General features: G+C 38.3%; 1 long non-coding RNA gene and 1 pseudogene across 2 annotated transcripts; one reads left to right on the top strand and one right to left on the bottom strand.

The window, feature by feature from the left end:
• Positions 1-3,453: 3,453 nt before the first annotated feature.
• On the bottom strand, positions 3,454-5,153 carry LOC145159923 (peroxidase 17-like; annotated as a pseudogene). The gene is made up of 2 exons (XR_013737964.1): positions 4,683-5,153; positions 3,454-4,261 (listed from the first exon to the last, which is right to left on the bottom strand). The product of XR_013737964.1 is annotated as a peroxidase 17-like (transcript).
• LOC145159924 (uncharacterized) lies at positions 4,207-5,366 on the top strand. The gene is made up of 2 exons (XR_013737965.1): positions 4,207-4,290; positions 5,090-5,366. It is a non-coding gene; the product is annotated as an uncharacterized LOC145159924 (long non-coding RNA).
• Positions 5,367-13,126: the final 7,760 nt, after the last annotated feature.

Here is a 13,126-nt window from a genome sequence, read left to right as displayed (position 1 = left end):
GTATATACTTGACCCGACTCGGCATGGTCCATTTGGGTTGCATGACACCATGCATTGGATAAACTAAATGAGAGAAATAACACTTATGGTTTATTAATATATTATAAGTTTTAATATATTAATAATATTATTTAATTAGTTTGATCAAGAATTAATTTAGAATTAATTAAGTGATCAAAAGATAACTAATTAAATATATGGGTTGATTATGTAAATCATCCATAACTTATATAGTGAGCTAAGAGGCTCCATGGATTATCAAGTTGGGTTCCACCCATAGGATGCTCCATGGAGTTAATCCATGGATCATGGAAATGAAGAGTCATGTTACATTAGGGTTTACCTAATGCAACACACTATATAAACCATGTGACATCTCCCAAAATCGGCGACACTAAGTAGAACAAGAGGGCTAGAGCCGATTTTAGTGTGTTATACATTCTCTCCAAGTTTACTCCATAGCATTTGGTGTTGTGTGAAGCATTTGAGGCATCACACTTGGGGTGCTAGGCTCACAAGGTTTCAAGGAATCAAAATCAACAACAAGGTATGTTATTCTATCTTACATTTAAGTTTAAATGTTCCCCATGTATGCTAGATAGGATTATGAACCTTGGAAATCATCTTGCATGAATTTTAGACAAACATAGATCCAAGGTTTATTAGGGTTGCATGTACACTTAGGAAGTGTTAGAATGCTCAAAACCCTTCAAGTCTTGCCATTATGCCACGAGCCGTATCATGGTCTTTTCTTGCCAGGACGGGGCCAAAACCCTGAGTCTTACAAACAAGTGCCAGGAGCCACCTACCGGTCTTCCATGCAAGGATTACAGAGACAACTAGCATACAATCTACAACTATCTATCTACTTAACTACCAGGGTCCAAACCCTGGTCTTGCATACTGATTTGCCTCAAGCCACCTCTGGGTCTTTCTTACAAATGCCAAGGGCCACCCCTGGTCTTCCTGTAATACATAAGCTAATGGGCCGACATTGATGCCTTCAACCCATAGTACAGTGAGGAGACTCACCTCAGACAACTAAAACCCACAGACAAAATCTGACTGCAGATCCGCTAAACTCCATGCGCTATCAAATATCAAAATGACAATCCATTAATAACTAGATCCTGACTTACTCTAAGATTCCAAATTAGGGTAAAAGACCTTTTTACCCTTCCTCTAACTTGGCCCAAGGCCAAGGCCCAAACCAATTGTACAAAAGCCCAAAATCCAAAATAAGCACTCAATGCCCAAATATGGCCCAATTTTCCAAATTGGGCCCAATCCCTTTCATGGGCCTTCACCCAAGAGAGTCCAATAAAGTCTCAAAAGCGCAACTATAAAATCCAGATAGCCCAACAAGGCCCAAGACAACCAAGCCCATCAAAGCCCAAAGTGGAAACCCAAAACAATGAAACTCAAGCCTGCTGAGTACGCGAGGCGTACTCAGCTTGTATGCTCAACGTACTGCATGAAAGGCTTGTATGCGCAGAGTACAAACTTGTACGCCCATCGAACTCACCAATCATGGCCAACTTCCAATTCAGTTCTTAATCCATTAAGACTTTGTTCCAAACTCAGACTTGACTAAGGAATGACTTAATGGGGCTCTAGAGCTCAAAAGAGCTTAAGGAATGACTTAATACTTACATGAGAACAAAACCACCATAAAGTTTGCACCTTTATGCCCAAGGAACTCTCAATATGATAAGATCTATAAGGATAAGCTCCAAAAACAGCCTTAACTCCCAATCACCAACCAAAAGGACCAAAATGACCAAAAACATGCCAAGAAGAAGATATAAGAAATGAAATGGAAATGTTTGAACTTTATACCTCACAAGCCACCAAAAGAGGATGATAAATCTGGATCTCAAAGCCCTCCTCCAAAGAACAAGTCTTCAAGCTTTATTATTATTATTATTATTATTATTATTATTATTATTATTATTATTATTATTATTTTTATTATTATTATTATTATTATTATTATTCTAGATAAACAAAACCCTCCACAAAAGTTCACAAGAGCTCAAGATCACCAAAAATGGGCTATGGAACGAATTAGGGTTTTTAGGATATGGAGGTTGGCTAGGAAATGATCAAAAGCGGCTAACATATGGCTTATATAGGGTACAACTTGAAAAATTGGGGTTTCTTACCTCCCCCTCGTACGCCCAACAAACTCTTCGTATGCCCAACGTACAAGGCTACGGACCCGCGACCAACATCTACTAGTATGCTAAGCGTACATCAGAGGTACGCCCCGCTTACTAGCTTTTCAGCTAGTACGCCAAGCGTAACCTGTTGTACACCCCACGTACTACTTACATGGGCCAAAACGCAATTCTTTCAATTCTGAAGGGCAACAAGGAACATCTCCATTTCCAAGCGTTACAGCAAATTAGTTGATTTTTGAGTCTAACATTTAGCCAAGAAATAAAAGAAGATGCTATACTTACCCATACTCGATAGGAGCGATAACTAAAAGGTGAGCTTTGTAAGAATCGAAGACCGAACGGATGAAGGTCATATGGTTCAATACTTTCAGTAATTTTGCTCACCCTTAAGTTTTAGTATGTTTTTTTTTCTTACTTCGAAGATATCGTGGTTGCTTTACTTTTTTACATACCCTTGTTGAAGGTTTTTTTAATCCGGTTGCTTTACTTTTTTACAAAATGATTTAGTGTTGAATGATTTAAATGTCTGAATAATTTAGAAGCTCTGAATGGATTTGATTATAAATGAAACATATTTTTTTTAAACGGCTAACACATATACACACAAAATCCTATTTTTAAGCTATTTATTAGTGCATAATGGTACTTGAACCCTCAACCCTTTAGGAAATGGACATTTTTTTCAAACACCTTCTACCGCTAGGCCAACAGCCTTTTGGTATAAATGAAACATATTGTGTTTGGTAATATGGATGATTAATATGACGAATAACAAAAATATCATTATAATGTAAACAATCAAGTGTTCAGAAAATTTGGAAACAAGATTGGTAATTAATGTAACTTGATCCAATAAAAACATGCAGCGAGCGAACCAAACAATTGATTTTCATTGTTTTCAAGTTGACGAACTAAACATATAAATCTTGAAATGAAATTAGCAAAATCAAGCTAATTACTACTTCCGCAACTAAAAAAATCAAGAACCCTAGCCTAAAACTCAACGAAAACCTTGAAAAAAAAATCAATGAACAAACCTTGAACTCGATGAACACTAAATTTGAAAAAAAGAATCAATGAAAAAACCATCGCTCATCGAAAACGAAGATGAAGGATGAGAACGAAGATGAATGATCAGATGGATGGAATAGAATAATCCAATTCCAAAGATGGTGTGGGTAAGAAACCACACATAGGCCATAGTCCTCTTAATCGGCCGGATGTAAATTTTGGCGTTAGCTACGTTCGATTAGTCACATGTTTTTTCATTACCTTTTGATTTGATATGCCAACATTTTCTTTTATATAATGAACTTATAATTTATATCTGAAAACGTTTCTTTAATAACTTGAATTTATAGCGTCATATTATGAAACGCATTGACTAATCTGAGAACATATGTAGCACTTTTAGCAGATATAAATTATACTCGTATTTAAGACGACATCACAAATCACCGGCTCAAGATTTTCCTATCCTGGAATCCCCTGACCACCACCTTCACCGGCGGCGGGTCATTAACCACCCTACAATTCCTCCGAATTTCCCCCGGCCGCCCCGACTGCAAGTCCCCCATCATTATCATCCCATCGACAAAATCCCTAAAAAACTCTGATTCATCCTCACTATACCTTCTCACATACCCTCTCGTTTCCGGAAAAGTAAACAACGTTTCATCGGAATTAAGAAACCCTCTTCCGTTCACCAAATCTTTAAAGTACTGATTATCAAAAACATGAGGCGTAAAGTCCAAATCGCCGGTGACATTCCCATCTCCTCCAAGAGGGCAAAGCTTGTCTAACTTTTGCCGGAACTTAGGCTCGATGGTGGGATCTGGGCAGCCGGTGCCTGAATGGTTGTATAGCCGGAAGACGACAGAGAAGCAACGGCCGTTTCCAATGGAGTGAGAACCGGAAAGGGATACGAGATCTTTCACTGAGAGATCGAATTTGGCGAAAAGATCGATGAGGGAACTTGCGTTGGCTCTCGGACTCGGCGTTATATCATCAGAATCTTTTTGGCTTGCCGTTAAACTGTCTTTTCTTCCCAATTTCACTTCCCAATGCGGACCTCCACTCTGTTGGTAATATTCAAATTTGGGTTAAGGTAACAAATTTAAATGACAAAAATAAAGATATTAAAAACATATGAAAGGATTTTTTTTTGAGAAACTATCATAAAATAAAGATTTATTCAGAAAAATTACTTATGTAAAATTATTTAATTTGGGAAAATATTTGTTTTCTGATAAAAAAAATTATTAATATCTTGTGGAAAGATTATTCATATTTCTTGAAAATATTATAAGAAATAAATAAGAAACAAAACATTCATGCAGTTGACACGAGATAAATCCATAAAATAATTTATTAATAAAGATAATTATACAAATATTCATTTTCCTAACAAATTAGAAGATTGCTTTTGTTTTAACATATATTATTTTATGATTTTCGTATAATCCAAAGCATTTGATTAAGTATAAAATAAAACTTTACCAAAGCAACAGCATCTCTAGAGGCAAAGATAATGATGTCTGCATAAGAAACACTATGAGGGCATGCTGATTCAAGAGCTTCCTTAATTTCATCGACAACCTCGTACGATCTCAATGAATTTATGTTGGACAAAGAGAGTTTCTCCCCAAGCATGGTCGGAGTATCATCCAACAACAGCGACCCGTCACAACCTTGTTCATAATAATTTCAACAACCCCCAATTTATCTTCGCTTTTCCTTAAAATTATCTCAAATTCTTGATTACAACAACATAATAAAGCTCAAAGATGCTTACGTTAACGAAACAATCATGGAATTGAAGCCGCATGACAGAAGCTCCACTTCTGGGTTTTCTGATCATCGCCTTCTTCATGACATCTCTGACGATGAGCTCTGCGTTTGGGCAGGATTTGGCGTAGGATCCCGGCTGGAGTGGTGGCGCTGAGGCGGAGATGGCCACCAGCAAGAGACACAAGACGAAAAAGAGAAGACGCATTTTCATATAAAGGTTTTTATGAGAGGTTTTTTAATTTTATAAGGGGGTTTTTTATGACACTTTTGTATGGGTGAAAATGACTGATAAGGTTTGTACCACATCGATAGGTGATAAAGATTGTTTATTTATTTAAATTTAAAATATAAAAAAAAAGTAAATTTTAATAATTTATTGTTTTTTTTTATAAATTTAAAGTTGTTAAATTTTTAGACTTTTATATCTAACTTTTTCTTTTAAATTAACTCATGTAATAAATGAATCTTACAACTAGTTTCGTAATAAGATTTAATTCAATTGATTTAATTTATCATTCATTTGACATTGAAGGGTGATGCAACATTAAAGGGTGATGCGACATCGACCTCCGGCGACTCTTCTGGTCTTCTGTTGCGGCGGAGATCTGGACATCACAGTGCAAAGTCGTTAGAGCCATCCCAGGGACTGTGCCCCGGGAGCGTACTCCGACGATCAAGTTAGATCAGCTAATAGATTTGAGATGGTTCTCCATAGCTGGAGGGAACCATCTTGGTGCTGGTGGTGGTGTATGGTGGTTGACGGCGGCGGGTGGCGGCTGAGCCACCCTGCCGGAGTATGGTGTGGTGGCTGAACCATGGGGAAGAATCCAAGGGAAAGGTCTTAGGGAAAAGGGGGTCCTCCTTCATGGAGGAGACACTATTCTATTTATAGTGGACAATTAGGTCAAGGGGAATTGGTTCAGTCCTTGGGCCAGCCCAATTCAGGCCCAACTAGCAAGGAGCTGGGCAAGGCCGCCCGGAGGCGCCGGGCGGGGCTGGCGGGCGCGCCCCAGGCAAGGCTGGCGCGCGCGTACCAGGAAATGATGGCAGGGGAGCGCCAGACGAGGGAGCGCCTGGCCGGGCCAGCAGGAGAGTCCCCAGCAGGACTGGCAAGGGAGTCCCCAACAAGGCTAGCAAGGGAACGCTAGGCAGGGCTAGCAGGAGCGCGCCAGGCTAGGTTGGCGCGCTAGAGCAGTCTAGGCTGTGCTAGTGGACCATATATCATCAAGTCCCCCCAGTCTGATGTTATTGGTACGCGGCCAATGACATCGAACTGGACTTAGTCATATAAATTGTGCGTCGTCATGTCCCCCTAGTCTGATGCGATTGGGTTGCTGACAATCGGACCGGACTAGATAGAGCACCAATACATTAAATAATAGAGAGAACGACCGAACCTCGCCCACGAGAGTCGTGGGGTTGTGCGATGAGCCAAACATTGCCTATGCAGCTTGATCTGACTTAATACTCCTTCATTGAGAGGAGTGAAAGGCTGCTAAAGAGTGTTACGTGACACTGATGTCGACGGAAGGTCGGACCGGGGTAGCTAAGAAGCGTAACCTCTCCATACAGTCTCTAAGACCGTTGTCGAGCTCTGAAGTTTGTAAATAGATACAACGCACTTGGTCCATGATTCCCGCGTTCCAGTCACAACTGAAAGTTGTTAATAGAAATAGACGCTCTAAGCGTCGCGCGCGCACCCCGGTTAGAGGGACGAGACTCGTAGCCAGCACCGGGTGGGGATTTATATTTTTATGCCCGCTGAATGGGAACTTTGAGTGACTGGTTAGCGGTTCACACTTCACAAGTCCCCTGTAAATGCTTTACAGACCGAGCTTCGCTCCACGAGTTTGTTGTTGGCGCACTCTGCGTGTGTAGCGCTGGAGCGATTATCTGAAAAGGCAACTCAATCAAATAATTAGTATTTTTTTTTTGAAATAATAAATCGATTCATATTGCTCGTCACGATTGTTTCTAAACGCTTCATGAATAGTAGTAGCAATAATGCACTACTCTTCTCCCTCCCCCCCCCCCTTTTTTTTTTGAAGATGTCGAACGATTCCGGACGAAAATACGTATTCGAAAAGCATATTTTGTTGATCGGAGCTTGTGGTAAATTGTAGACTTTTGTCTTGCAAAATTGGGTCATCTTTTTATTGTGGAGGTAGCCCATTAAATACCAATTTACGAAGTTCAAATTTGTTAAAGCCCAGAATCACTATTATGGTTGGAGCCCGCTAATAACCAGCACAAATTCACTTTTTTTTTTGTTGTAGCATCGGGTGGACCACAATGCGCCTTTGTAAGTTGATTTTGTTGGGTTGAATCGCACCACAAGGGATTGGACGTCTGGTTAGCTGAATTTATGTTGCAGGGATAAGCCCATTCTTTCCTTTCAACCCATTGGAATTAAAAATTGGCTTAAGAAAAACTCGAGATGCCAAAAGTGAATTAAACGACCCATGTACCAATATATGGGAAGCCCAAATGATAGCCTTGATAGTCCATATTAATTGATCAGCCCAATGCTGATTTTGTTTGATCCGTACAACACTTATGGGTCCGCCCTAATTTATTTCATCAGTTTTGGAAAAAGGGATCCCTACGTCTCTCATTGTGAGACTCCCAGAATAAGGCACGTGACTGGAGATGCGGCTGCTTCGTCGGAACTCGCCCGGATATAGAGGGAAACCAGGCTACGAGTTCGCCGGCGGTGCTAGGTCTAGTGGTCGTCATTTGAAGGCTTTCGGTGGTCGGAGATGGATTGGCTTCAACTGTCATCGGCGATTCAAGAAAATGACATCCGCGATTGTTGATAATTCAGAGATTAATCGGCGATGACGGGTGGTCTGGAGGCAGTAATGACCAACATTGAGGCTACTGTGGTCGTCAGGTGGCGAGGGCGTAACTGGCGGCAACGAATCGAGAGATCGAAGGGCTAGAGGCGCTTTGGATCCGAGTTTAGTTGGCAGAGATGGTACTGTTGTCGAAGGAGGTTTATCGTGGCAGCTGGAGGCAATAGGCGGTGGTAGACAGCTGGAGCTGCTGTCTCTAGGTGCCAATGAGCGACCGACGATCAGGGGTTGTTGGGTCGGTGATCACTGCCAGGGGATGAAGGTCGTTATCAGAGTCCAGCAAGTCAATGAGCACTAATCGAAGTCAGAGATGGAGATTGACCGGCGATGGTTGTGATCCGGAACTGTTGTGGCCAACAGGTGGTCCCATAGATCGTTGTTGGTTGGTTGGAGCATATTTCACCGGTGGTCTTCCTTGTATTTGTTTTCAGTCACCGACGAACTTTTTGGTCGGGGTTGAAGGTCGCTGGTGATGCTTCGAGTTCTGTCAATCCACTGGTTGATGGCAGTCGCTGTTGGGATCGATGGTGGCTGTTGGGTCACTTGTTGCAGGTTTTGGTGAGCTCCGGTTAGATTCGTCACCGGTTGGGAGCCTGACAGCTAAAGGTGGCAACGGACAGGTGCTGGCTACGCCCGATGTTGGGGTCACAATCGGTTGGGGTCAACAGGGTACATGTGTTTGTTATTGGTGGGTCCCAATTCCTTTGTCTTTTCTGTATATGGAGAGTTGGACCACATGTAGTATACTGTATACACTACTTTCTCCCCTGTTTTTTTTTGAAGATGTACAAGACATCTGTAAATGCATTTGTCTTCTAGCTTGTATATGCATTCTTTTTGTGAATAGACGTTTTATACATGTGTGTCTTACACCACACTACTTTCCCCCTTTTTTGTCGGTTAAAAAGAAACAGACTGTACAAGTCTTGTAACCTCTTTTCTTTTGTTGTTTATGATTAAGATGTAAAAGACTTTGAATTTTGGTTCTGTATATACGATTATTTCTTCTTCTAGAACTCTTTTTCTATCTTTCTTTTTTTTTCTCTTGTTGGTTCAAAACAACATATCTCAGCATCTTCCTATCCCTTTTTTTTACTGAGCAGTAAATTTTGGGGAGGATAGGGTAAATCTTTTAAAGGTAAAAATGCTATTTGGTGAAATGTACAAGTATGACAGTTATGCTTACAAACAGCTGTTGAAGTTGGTAAGAAAAAATACGAAAATCCTTAGCTAAAAGATGATTTTCCTTCTAAATTTGAACAAAAAGAAAGGTTTATGAACTTTGAAAACCTATTTTCTTCACAATTTTCTGAGGAAATCCCATGGTATAAAAAAAACGGAAAAATCTAAACTATAATCAATTTTCTGGTAATGTATAAATTGAAACTAAGATAAAAACTTCTTTGCTTCTTATACTTGCCGAACAAACACAAAATATGAACAAAAACGGATTTGAGAATGATTTCTTCATGTAAGACATTTTTTTTTCTCTTCTTCAGCTTGTTCAACAAGCCATCAAAACTGATCTGAATTTTTTTTCCTTCTCAAATATTCACAAAAGGTTGCAAACCAAAGGTGCTTTCTCTGATAAAAACAACTGGAGATACGGTAAGGTAGCCACAAAAATTTTTCTTCTTCTCAATGTAACACCCGTAAAATTCAAGCCAATTTAAAACTTTTTAAACAATTCAAAACCCATTAGTCATTACAAAATGTTTTCAAAATAATTTAATATCAGAGTATCCCAGAAACATAGTCATAAAAAGTGAGGAGTTGTATGATCACGCCTTTCCCCTGCCACGATCCCCTGATGCACCTGAAACAATAAACTAAAACTGTAAGCCCGAAAGCTTAGTGAGTTACCCCCAAAATACCGATACACATACAATCCACATAACCATGTCATTAATAACATATCATAACAAACTGAACAGCATGTAATGGGTCCACAGCTTTACAGACTGGATTACCCCTGGGCCCACAGTGTGAGTCTGGATTGCCTACCGGGCCCACAGCTCACATCTGGATTGCCATCGAGCCCACAGTACGAGTCTCCCTCAGCTCGTATCTGGAATGCTCCACCTACTAGATTTCCACTGGGCCCACAGTGTGAGTCTAGATTGCCTTGCGGGCCCACATCTCACATCTGGATTGCCATCGAGCCCACAATACGAGTCTCCCTTAGCCCATATCTGGAATGATCCCGGGTTTGTTGGTTACCGCACGGAGCAGTATCACCTCAACCCATCCACATAACATATCAACATATAACATAACTACTGAGCATGCATATATTCATATAACAACACATGTAGTCCTAAACATCTACCTAACTGACATAACCACTAGCATGCAACACTAACTCATACTCAACATAACCACTGCTAGGATAACATATCCAATGGGACGACCTTGGTGCCTTAGACCCCTTAGTATAGTGAGGATAACTCACATGGCACTGCTGAAGTCCCGCAGATATAACTCTAGCTGCTGGTTGACAGATTCCCGAGCTGTCAACATCAAACAATACCCAATTAATAATTGGGTTCCAAGCCCAAGGTCTAACTCACACTACAAAAGCCCAAAAGTCAAATCATGGGCCAAAGACCAACATATGGCCCAATTTTCCAAATTGGGCCCAGACCTCTACATGCTCTTTCCTTACGACCCATCTACTTATTTTGGTCCGTTAACTTGTTCTTGGACAACCCATCAACAATCACCAAAGCCCAATAGGAAGGCCCAACTCAAGGCCCATGTGAAATTAGGGTTTCACATAAAATCACAATTAGGGTTTTATGCTCTTAGGGTTTTCCAACCCAATACTGGCCCATTAGTCAATTGGTTTAGCTTCTAGGTCACTTTGGGCCTTATTGGGCCCATTAGGGTTTAGTAGCCCCTTGTCCAAACATCTAAACGAGGTCCAAACGCAATCAGAGCACACCGCCACCCGACACGACGACCGGTGGCGGCAACCACCACTCTACGGTGGTGGTTTTGGGTTTTTCTTTTCATTATTCACTTTTGTTACAAATTACAATATTATCCACTTAACACACGCATTGTCACACCCCGATCCTTGTCGGAATCGATCGAGGCGTGATATATTGTTCAAAGTCTCAGGACAACTATGTTATAATATGATTAGATTCAATTAAGTACTAAGTATGCAAACAAGATCCATAACATACAAATACAAATCCAAATACGAACAACATTTATTACATCAAATTTAAATAGTCTTGTGGATTTCTAAGGCACAACCTATTTTTCATCAACTTCATTCTTCAAATCTGCATCATGGGTAAAAACAGGTCAACTACAAGAGTTGGTGAGTAATCTAATTTTAGTAGAGAAAATTGTGAAGTTGAAACCTTTATAATTGGAAATTTGTTTTCTTTTGAAGTCGGCAAACAATTGTATTTGAGATAACGGTTTATAAATCAAAAATTGATTAACAAATGATAACAACAACAATAAGTCCTCACCCTATATATACATATGTATATATATATATATATATATATATATATATATATAAATATATATAAGATAGAGCATCTAATCATCATACGCACTCAACCACGTGCGATCAATCACCTTAGCGTCCCAAGGCGGGGTGGTCAACCCAATAGCGCTACTATTGTCCATAACGTACCTCAAGAATACGGGCATAGTCATGGAGATTAGACTAAAAATGGTAATGCACTACAAGTACATGTAGCGTAAACAAACAATAGTTATACAATTAATGACTCACGTATAAATGTCCCAACAATGTCTCAATTGTGATAAAACAATAAAATGAAGTTGGAATATATTAGAACCACATGATACACCCCAAAAGTATTGAAAATTATAAAGTATGGGGTAGATTACTCACATTAGTCCCAAAACGAAATGCGTGTGTCGTACGATAGACGGTTCGGGTCAAAATGACGTAGAACCTAATATAATTAATAGTTTTGGTTTAGGAACTGCTAAACGAGAATGGAGTATTAATACAAATAATTAGACACATGTTATTATATTAGATGAATTAACAATAATTCATTTTGATTATAATATTAAGGTATTTATTTGTTAAATGAATTTTAAATTGAATTACTTACTTTGCATAATTAATTTATATTTTCAATTTAGGCCAGATTTTAATAATTTCTTATTAAAATAATAACTTGCCCAATTATAATTATTTATAGATTTTAACAATTATTTATATGAAATAATCATTAAAATGCATTTTTACATGCTTAAATACTTAGGAAAATAGTTTTAAATAGTAAACAGTATTGAAAAATTATGAAATTATTAGGAAATCATTATTTCATACAATATGAATTACTGTAAAATTTGTATATTTTTCTGAACTGTTTTAGTATTTATTTAATATTTTAATGATTAAACAACACAAAATTTGGGAAAAATAGTAAATGATTCTCAAAAAATCTGTAAAATTAACCATAGTTTTATAACATGATGTAGAGCTCAGTGTATAAGTTTCAGATATTTGTGACTATGGGAAGTATTTTTTATATGTTTCATTATTAATTAATCAATAAAATCATAAATAATAGTAAACAGTAATATAAATGCATGAAACTTCATAAATTAGGTTTAATCAATATATTGGTCATCCCAGAATTTTCTCAGAATTTATTGAATGCAAAAAGTATTTTATGTGAATTATTGCCCTACTTTATTGCAATAATTATAGTAATTCAATAAAAATAAGTTATTTTCTAAAAATTTCCAGAACTTCTTATTTTATTGATGGGATTCTGAGAAAAATCAGGTTTATGCATAAAATGAGTTTTAGATATTTTGGTGGATTTAATTTGTTTCTTGTATGAATTTGAAACTTTTAACAACATACCTTGATGAATGCTTCAAGAGGGATGAAGATTTGAGTATAATAGATTGTTCTTGGCTGGAATATGAGTATTTCTTGGATGAATTTCGAGATTGAGAGTGAGAGAAAGAATAGAGAAGGTTTAAGTGGTGAAGAGAATAATGTGTTGGGAGAAAAAGGAAAGGAAAGTGGATGGGAGGTGTGAGTGGGAGACCATGGGAATAATCTTTTTGCTTTTGGTGGTCTTCATAATTTCCCACTAACACAAGCATCTTTTACATAATTAATATAAGAGTTTTATAAAATTTAATGTAAAGTTTATAAAAATGGAGTTTTATAAAAGATGAGTTATTATTTGATTATAACAATCTACTTTGATTTGAAGTTTAATTATAGCATTCAAGTTTGATTCTTTTAAATTTAATTAGAGCATTATACTTTGATTT

The sequence above is a fragment of the Lactuca virosa genome, chromosome 2 (genome assembly GCF_052849685.1).
Source record: "Lactuca virosa cultivar CGN04683 chromosome 2, Lactuca_virosa_CGN04683_v6, whole genome shotgun sequence".
Lineage (NCBI taxonomy): Eukaryota > Viridiplantae > Streptophyta > Magnoliopsida > Asterales > Asteraceae > Lactuca > Lactuca virosa.
The sequence above is the reverse complement of the archived record's forward strand: the minus strand, read 5'-3'. Positions and strand labels throughout refer to the sequence as shown.